The sequence below is a fragment of the Panthera onca genome, chromosome A3, assembly GCF_046562875.1.
Source record: "Panthera onca isolate mPanOnc1 chromosome A3, mPanOnc1 haplotype 2, whole genome shotgun sequence".
NCBI lineage: Eukaryota > Metazoa > Chordata > Mammalia > Carnivora > Felidae > Panthera > Panthera onca.
This window is the reverse complement of record NC_138341.1, coordinates 75,679,546-75,688,723: the sequence shown is the minus strand read 5'-3', so window position 1 is coordinate 75,688,723 and position 9,178 is coordinate 75,679,546. Positions and strand designations below refer to the sequence as shown.

Genomic DNA, 9,178 nt, shown 5'->3' with positions numbered 1-9,178 from the left:
GAGAAATATGCCACCTTGCCATTTATCATTTTCAGGGCACGGGCGTCGGAAAGGAGGTTGCTATGAAGAACAAAACAAAATGGATTGCATGTGTAGAGGTGAGCTGGCGAATACTGATAAATGTACTTCGCTGAATGTCAGCAAATGTCACTTGAGAAGCCATTTGCAGCTACCATAACAGCCTCCCAAACCCAACAAAGAGTAGCAAAAACAGGCAAAATGAACTGGGCTTCTTGATTCCGCATGAATAAGCAATCGGCCCTCTCAGAAGTTACACCAGAAAGTTGTTAAACTTGATAGAAGAAGCTTTCACACCCATACTGACGCATGCTATAGATTGCTACTGAGGGTTGGAGACCTTGTGAGGACATCAGCACCGTGGCTCAGGGAAGGACCTAATAACCCCTTCTGTCCCAGGTGGGTGCCTTCCTTTTGTGTGCAGACAGACTTGCTGTCTCCTAGACCTGCTGGCTCGGCTCGGTTTTTCCTGTCCCCTCCTCTTGCTGCTCTCGCTGACTCTGCAGACCCCTCCCCTGCTTCCGATCTACCCTCCCTTGCGCGTGATCTGGGAGTCGTTGAAGATCTGATCTGGGTATCAGGACTCGAGGGTGCAGCCCTCACACGCCCCATCAAGAGGAGACCCAACGTTCCACCCTTGAGCCAGATTTTCCATGTCTCCCTCAAGAAAAGGCTTTTCGGTGCGTCCTCTGGTCAGTCTGAAAATGGGAGTAATAGAACCAGTTTCTGTTTTATTCTTGGTAATGGGGTCTAATACTTTGTCTACATGTGATTTAGGATTTCTGGAAGCCAAAGCCAAGTTTTCTTCGGAATTCGGCTGGGGTGGAGATGGTCCCCTCTTCCTCCTGGGCTTGGTGAGTCTCCATACTTTACTGCAGAGGCAAATGGGAAAGGAGATCATATTCTCAGAAAAGCCCTCCAGGGAAATGTGAGACTAATTAAAACAAAATTCCAGCCCCTGTTCAGTTTTTAATCTCCGGGGGCTCCTCCTCCTTAACACAGACACACAAGGTCATCCAATATTTTTTTCCTCCTTTATACCAAGAGTCTTACCGAGTAGCTGGAATTTGTCCGGCCTTGTAAATACACCACACACACGCACAAGCGCATTGCCCACACAGATTGAGGTCAGTTCAGCTTTCACTAGAGAGATCCTGCGGTATTAGAATGTTTTAGAAGCCCCGTATTAGAATGTTTTAAAGTTTTTTATTTGGAGAGAGACAGAGATAGAGCCAGTGGGGGGTGGGGCAGCAGGGAGAGAGAGGGAGAGAGAGAATCCTAAGCAAGGTTCCATGCTGCCAGCATGGAGCCTGACGTGGGGCTCGAACTCAGGAAACTGTGCGATCATGGCCTGAGCCGAGACCAAGAGTCGGGTGCCTAATTGACTGAGCCACCCAGTTGCACCGAGGAGCCCTTTATTGAACGTGCATCCCAGCTTCTGCCCTTCGATGTGCCAATGGATGCACTTCTTGCTTCAGACCATTCTGCCGTATGTTCAGCTTATGTATGGTGCGGCTGAATACATTCTACACCCGGGACAAAAAGGGGCTCTTGGGAAAGCAAGCTTCCCTCAGACGAATTTGTAGAGACAGCACATGGATGTGGGGTGGAAGGTAGACCCCTCTTCAGCCACACTCATTGCAGAATGTTCCATAATCCTTAGTGTTTCCTCCTTTTGAATTAGGTGTTTCCGGGGGAAGGGCCTTTACTTAGGTCTTGGGATCGCAAAAGTCATCTGTTTACTATTGAAACTGAATTGCCCTCAACCCATTGGCTTCCATGCTTAGTTTAGGAAGAAACAGTGGCTTGCTTAGAAAAAGAAAAAAGAAAAAAGTAAAAAGTAAAAGAAAAGAGGCACCAGAAGAAAGCCAGATTTCTGGAGAAGTGGAGGGGAGGGCGAAGGGGAGGAGAATGGAGATGTAAGGTGTCTTGCTGGAGGCGAGATCTATAGTAGAGCCCCACACTGCTGTGCTCAGCAAAGCTACTTTCTGAGGAACCAGTCAGTGCTGTGCCCTAATGTGAAGCACATGTCCAGGCCCAAAGACCTAATAAAGCATAAAAACGCATTCTGTAGAAAAGACAATATTGCATGTAGATTTCCCATCTCGCCAAGATCTATTTTCTGGTTGTTGTCATTTACAACTTGTATCTTAGGGCACCTGGATGGCTCTGTCGGTTAAGCGACCCACTCTTGATTTCAGGTTGGGTCAGGATCTTGCGGTTCGTGGGTTCCAGCTCCACGCTGGGCTCTGCGTTGACAGTGCGGAGCCTGTTTGGGATTCTCTCTCTCCCTCTCTCTGTGCCCCTCCCCTGCTTGTGCTCTCTCTCCCCCTAAATAAATTAATTTAAAAAAATTTTTAAACATATTTTAAAAAATAATTTAAAAAACCAAAATTTATACCTTAACGTTCAAACTAATCAGCATCTGCTTCCAGGAGAGAAAACAAAACAAAACAAAACTGTTCATAATCGATTAATATCACTCAAATCCTGCCATTGCTAGAGGCCAGAGCTGTAAAAACCCACCTTCTTGTTGTGCCTTTAAAGAACAAGACCAAACGTCTTGTCACATAGACAAGGGTGGCTGATATTGTCTCCATCTCTCAAATGAGAAAAAGTGAAGCTAGGTTGGGTGAGCCACTTTAACCCCCCCCCCCCCCCCCCCCCCAATTAGCAGCACCACCAGGCTTCCTTGTTTCTAATCCACGGGCCATTTTCAGTGGACTCTTCTCTGCTCTGTATATAAAAACCTAACAAACCCCCTTTCACCATTCTGCATTCCAGGATGTTTTGAACAAAACATTAAATTGGTACCATAAGAGAAAGATTTGTTAAAAATAGGAAACCTCTTAGAATTTCAGTAATCCCCTCATTCTTGCAAGAATGTGAATAGGACTAGAGGGAACACTTGGCCCTTAGAGAAGTATCCCCTGAGTACGAACCCTCACTCCCTCCTACCAACAAGCATCACTTTGTCAGCCCTTGACATCATCAAAATTTCAGACTTTACTCCCTCAGCCTAATTGAGGAAAAGGTACAACATTAATGGAGGAAAGAAATAAAGAGAGGTTCAGGTTAACAGAGCAGACAGGCCAGCCTAAAAAGAAATGTTTAGAGGAATTTATTATCAGACTTCTAAATAATTCCATTCATTCATTGCATTTAAGTAAGCACTTTTAAATGCCTGTGTTGTGTCAGACTTGTCACTATATCTTAACTGGATACCAGTTTTCTTGTATGTCATTCTCCTCACCATCTCGAATCATAACTCAACTTTCAAGCCTCAGCTCAAACCCCACCTCTTCCAGGAAGCCTTCTGAGATTTCTTCCATGCTTCTCTCCTATGTGTTCCCAGCCAGGGCATCCACAGAACAGCATTGTTCTGTGCTATTGACCTGTGTCCTGCGTAGGTTCTTCTCCCCCAACAAGTATCAGCTCCCTGAGAAAAGGGCCTCAGTCTTACTTATCTCTGAGATGGTCTTCCCTAATATGCTCTTGGAAATGGGATTTAAAGCAACTGAAAGCAGGGGCGCTTGAGTGGCTCAGTCAGTTAAGTATCCTACTTTGGCTCAGGTCATGATCTCACAGTTCGTGGGTTCGAGCTCCAAGTCGGTCTCTGTGCCAACAGCTCAGAGCCTGGAGCCTGCTTTGGATTCTGTGTCTCCCTCTCTGCTCCTCCCCCGCTCACACGCTGTCTCTCTCACTCAAGAATAGATACACATTTAAAAAAATAAATAAAGCAACTGAAAGTGGGTTATCTTTCACCCACTTGAGATTTAAGCCATCTTGGTTTAAATATATGAGAAACAGCCTTCTCCTCCTTGGCTATTGGTAGTATTCAGCATTCAGTGAGGGGTAAATATGCAGATGAGGGTAAGAGTGTGTCCTGTCTAGATAATATGCGCCCTCTCAGCAGTGGAGGCAAAATCAGACTGGTTAATTTGCGGTCAGTAAAAGAAGATGGATTATCTAAATAATTGTATAAATCTGGTCTTTGCTGGCAGGTGTCACTCTTTTGATACACTTGGGTATTTATAGCAGTTTTCCCCACCTCTGTATCAAATAGACTTCAGGAACTTGGGGGTTGACTCCTTATCCTGGCATAATGGGAAAGAAATGGGGAGAGTTCACATTTTCTTTTCTAGAACTGCCAGCAGTGCGGCACCCAAGCTTCTTAGTACACTGACTTTCGTTATTTCCCAGAAGGAAAAGTTTGCAGTCTAGGAACTTACACTCTCCTTCCTTTATCTGTGCTCAAGTACTCACAGGGGAGAGAATACCTACCACTTCCCTCAACACAATGCGGCGAAGTTTACTGTTGAAAACTAAGATTTTGAGTGGGGTTTGTGAATGTTAATAACTTTTGATGAAGAGATTTTCTTTTTTAAATCAAGAATTCAAAAATGCCCTTCCTTCCTTCCTTCCTTCCTTCCTTCCTTCCTTCCTTCCTTCCAGCATGTAGGCCTTTCAGGGAAGCACCTTTCTTAAATTTTTTCTACCTTCTTAATGCAAAAAGTCCCCCCAAAGCGGGCAGAACGCATCACATCCGAGCAGAAAGTCAGGCCATAAAAAGCTGGGCATCCAGTCGCTTGGTAAGTGCACAGAGTTTAACAATCTCGTGTAACTGTTATTTTTTTCCCCGTGTTGAGCACTTAAAAAAAAAAAAAAAACCTCACCTAGCATACTTCGAAATAACCTTTCTTACCATGCCAAATGTTTCATTTCAGTGCCTGTAATACTTACTTGTTTCCCTACCCAGTTAGGGAAAAAAAAATTCTGCCTCGATTTTAAGAAGAAAAAGATCTTTAAAGTTTCTAAATGTAAGAATGGTTAAAAAGTTTTTTTCCCTCTCAAATCGGCATTCGGAAAAATATATTTGTATATTCATTTACGTCTGGTGTGAGAGCAGAATTGCCGCTTTTGCTCAAAGGAAAAGGTCTTTGAAATGACACAGATCTATGTGTGCGTATTTTTAGAATTAAGACGCTTGTATTCATTGTCGTGGTGGGATTTCCTTCCAGGGGAATCCGCATTGGGGGATGTAGCCCGTCTAGGGAGCATTTAAAGAAATTTTAATATCCAAACAAAAGCGGTATTACCATTGCTATCCACTCCCTCCCCTAGAGGAAAAACAATTAATAATTTGCATATGCTCCTGACACAAATTAAAGACAAAGGGCCCCTCACTGACTGTGGTTACCACGCAGCCCTCAGCAAGCTGCACCGCCCCAGCACTGTTCTTGCTTCCAAATGAATAGCATTAAGCTCGATAACTAAAAATAGTGGATCTGGGCCCTCTGGCCTATTCCCACTGTAGAATCATGTGTCCCCAATCAGAAACATCTCCCAATCTCTCCACGAGGTTCTAGGCAAAAAGAACGTATAGTTCCAAGGGGAAAAAATACGTATATACTTTGCCCTTTTTATTTTAATGGCTAAACATTGTAATGCTAGCTAAATAGAAATTCTTGTCTGTTAATAGGTTCCTTTAGTTTGTAATAAATAGGAATGCTAATGACTAAAATTTGGTATTTGGTATGCATTAGCTTTTGTGAGCTTTTCTTTACAGTCCTCATTGACATGCAATATGGCAAGCTTCCTTTGAAACATATTTATAAAATAACTACAGTATAATTAAACCAACAAAGCCATCTTTTAAGTAAGCTTAATAGCTTGGTTTTTTTTTTTTTCCACCTCGGTAAAAATTTATTTTAAAAAGAAAAATAGTTGTGCCTCAATCCCACTGTATATTTTATTCTGTGCATCTAATATTTCCTTTGCATCTACAATCTATGCATATCTAATTCTTTTTGACAACTATGATTACTAATAAAGTTCTCATGAAAGATATGCTTCATAGCTTCTTCAACAAGAATAATGGTTTTTTGTTAATGGAAATTGTAACATATCTTGACAGATACAATATATAAGATGTGCTTTTTTCTTAATTGTTAATGTTGCTGTGCTGAACACACAGGGAGCAGATCAACAGATATGGCAGGTAATAATCAGAGCGGATGCTATTTTGTACAAAGTGACTAAAAATATTTTAACGATATAAAAGCAATAGATAAATAAAAGCAATTATGTTTAATTTTGCTTTCGGTATGCGAACAATTTTTGGTTGTTGCTGCTGCTGCCGCGGGTGTATTTAACAGAGGAGGGAGCTCGGGGCGCAGTGATCGGCACACAAGCGTCTCTGCCTTCCTGCAGCGGAAGGGTCCTGCAAGCCGCCCTTTCTCCACCCTCGGCGGCTTCGGCCTCCCAGGGGCGCAGGGCCCGGCCGCACGCCAATTCGCAACACACAGTGGCTCAAGTTCATCAAGTTTTCCTCAATTTTGCAAACCCTTGCTGTATCTCCAAGCCTCCCGGCTTAAGACCACACGATTTCCAAAAAGGAAAAACTCAGAAGACCCCAGGCGCGGGACCCGAGCGGGCCCGGAGCGGGACTGGAGCGGGCGCTGGCTGCTTCTGCGCCTCCCGGCCCCCTGCCCGCTCCGCTCTGCCCCACGCACCTCGCTTCCTTCTTTCTCTCCGAAACTCCGTCCTCTCCGCCGAGGGGCTGCCGGCCCCCAACCCACCTCCCGTGCGGAGAATAAACACAGTTGACATCACTGTTATAATCTTTATTTAAAACTGTTTCCAAGGTTACAAATTACCGTGCCTCGTATGCAACAGGTTCCTCCGAAGCGGTATCATTACAGATTAACTGTAAGGTGCAGGATTAGAATAAAAGCATAAGGGATTAGGTAAAAGGGGGGACGCTCGAGAAAGAACGCCCGAGCGCATCTCGACCAGCCGGCGGGGGAAACCGCGTAGACGCTCTGTGTCCGCGCGCGGAGGCTCGCCGAGCTGGAGCCCGCTCGTCCTCTCCCGGCCCCAGAGCGGTCGGGGGCGGCAGTGCCGGAAGGGCCAGCGCGGCCGGAGGCTTCGGGGCGACGCTTCCTGGGCGCCAGGGACTAGGGACGCGGCCCCCGGGCTCGGGGAGGCTAGGGGCCGGGAGGCCGCGGAGGCGCGGGGAGGCCTACGGCCCGGCCGGGGGCCGCGGGCAGCGCCGCGCCCGGGACCAGGTTCCACCGCCGTGCGAAGCGGCCAGAGTGCAGCGACGGGGACAGCACGCCCACGCGGGGGTCAGCGGGTTTATCGGTGTGGCTGACCCTTCATTCAAGGTCCAGGCCTGATGGGGCCCCTTCCGGCGTGCTCGTCTAGACCCCACACAGCCGCCGCTCTCCTGTGGGGCTGGGGGCCAGGAGCCGCCGGCCGCTTCGGAGCCCAGGACTTGGGCCTGGGCCGCCCGCCGAGGCCGTGCGCCCCACTAGTCCACGTCCCCGGCCCGGCCGACCCCTGCCCTGGAGCTCCAGAAATGCCCCCGAGCTCCTTCGCCCCTCACTCTGCTTCCTGGGGGGTGGGGTGGGGGTGGGGGTAGGGGCAGAGCTCGGCGCGAGGGCCCCAGCAGGGCTCGGGCCTGCTTTGGGCCACGGCCTCGGGCGGCTGACGCAGCCCCGAGGGCTGTTTGCACGTCCCGGCCGAGGGCGCGGGGCTGGAAAAACAAACAGGGCGGGCGCGGAGGCTGGGAGGCGACCGGCTGGGGGCTGGAAGGAAGTGCGCAGTGTGGCAAGAGCGCCGAACAAAGCCCTCACGGGAGCCCCGTCACCCCGCGGTGACCCCGGGCCCGCCCCGCTGAGCCGCCGAGCCCCGGGCCCTAGCCTCCGAGCAGGCCACGCCGCTCCGCCGCCGCACGCCAGGCCCCCGGCCTCCGGGCCTCCGCCGCCCGAGCCCGGGCTCTCCTTGGGTCTCGCCTGCCGAGCCCGCGGCCCGCCCGAGGGCTTCAAAGGTGGCTCGGCCGGCGGCTAAGCCTCATCCCGCCACCAAAGCCAAAAGAGCGAGGCTGGGGGGGGGTGACCCATGCGGAGGTCCTCCGCATGGAAACAGGGTGACTCTGGAGCCGCTAAAGCCACAGCTCTGCCAGCAACCCCGGAGGGGCTGAGCGGGCTCCCAAGTGGGCCACCAAATTCGCCGAGGCTCCTGCTTCCAAGGGAAGGGCCCCCAGCTGAGGAGGCGGCGGGAGGGGACTGTCGCAAACAGCTGTTCCTCATACATATTTCATTACACAATCAGATAATGCGTCCCACCACCTTCTCAATTATTCACAGATAAACATTTTCAAGACGTTTTGACATCTGTCTTAGTGCCTGCTATTAATTTAGTAATCACTGCAGTTAAAAATGTATGGGATTTTTGCCGTCGGAGCACCTCCTCTTGGGCGCGCGGGCCCAGTGTTGGGCCGCGACGGGAAGCCTGGGCCCTCCGGGGGTGAAGACACCTTTGGAGGTGAGACGGCCTCTCTAGCGCACTGACACTGTTAATGGAAGGGATTAAATGGGGTATCTGGTTATTTTATTTTATTGTCGAAGGTGATGGTTGTCCCCTCCCCAACCCGCACACACCGCCCTTCCTTTCCTTCCCCAGTTTAAGACCGGACAACGTTCAGCCCTTTGCCCGGGGCAGCGGAAATGGATTGCGTCTACCTAGGGAGAAGCATTCTTCGGAGGAAGAGGCGGGCAGCCGGGCGGACTCATCTGGGGAGGGGGGAGAGGGGGGAGAGAGCGAGAGAGAGAGAGAAAGAGACGGAGACGGAGAGAGCCTCACACTACCACTAAGAATTCCTTACAACAAAAAAACCCTAACAACACAGTGCGCTCCACTCAAGAGGTCGCAAACCTCTCCGGTTTTGCCCTGAGTCCTGTGGCTCCGGCAGAGGTGATAAGGGCTTTTAGGGAACACAGAGAAAAATAAATTCTCTCCAGCGACCGTGCATGGGGCACTTAGGGCTATGAGAGACTGAACTGCTTTTCTGCTTGAGTGATGAATGTTACAACGACTTTAGCTACCTACGTGCGGTTTTCTAAATCATACAAGCAGAGTTTGAAGAATCTTGTAGAATTAATTGGTAAGTAGTAACAAACATCTTTAACTCTAAAATGCTGGTGGTTATGTATTATTGGAAAGGCTCTGAATAAACTACTCAAAGGGGAGAAATGCCCTCAAGGTAAAGGAGTTTGCTTCTTTGTGTCCCGAGTCTCAGCTATGGGGAATGGCAGTGACTCCCGGCTTGGGAGTGATGGTCTCCTTACTCATTTCCCTCTCTGTCATAGTCTCT

At 49.0% G+C, this 9,178-nt stretch overlaps 1 long non-coding RNA gene across 1 annotated transcript; it reads left to right on the top strand.

Annotated features, from left to right (window-relative positions):
* Positions 1-260: 260 nt before the first annotated feature.
* LOC144615915 (uncharacterized) lies at positions 261-7,597 on the top strand. Its single transcript, XR_013554625.2, has 3 exons — positions 261-417; positions 796-872; positions 4,481-7,597. It is a non-coding gene; the product is annotated as an uncharacterized LOC144615915 (long non-coding RNA).
* Positions 7,598-9,178: the final 1,581 nt, after the last annotated feature.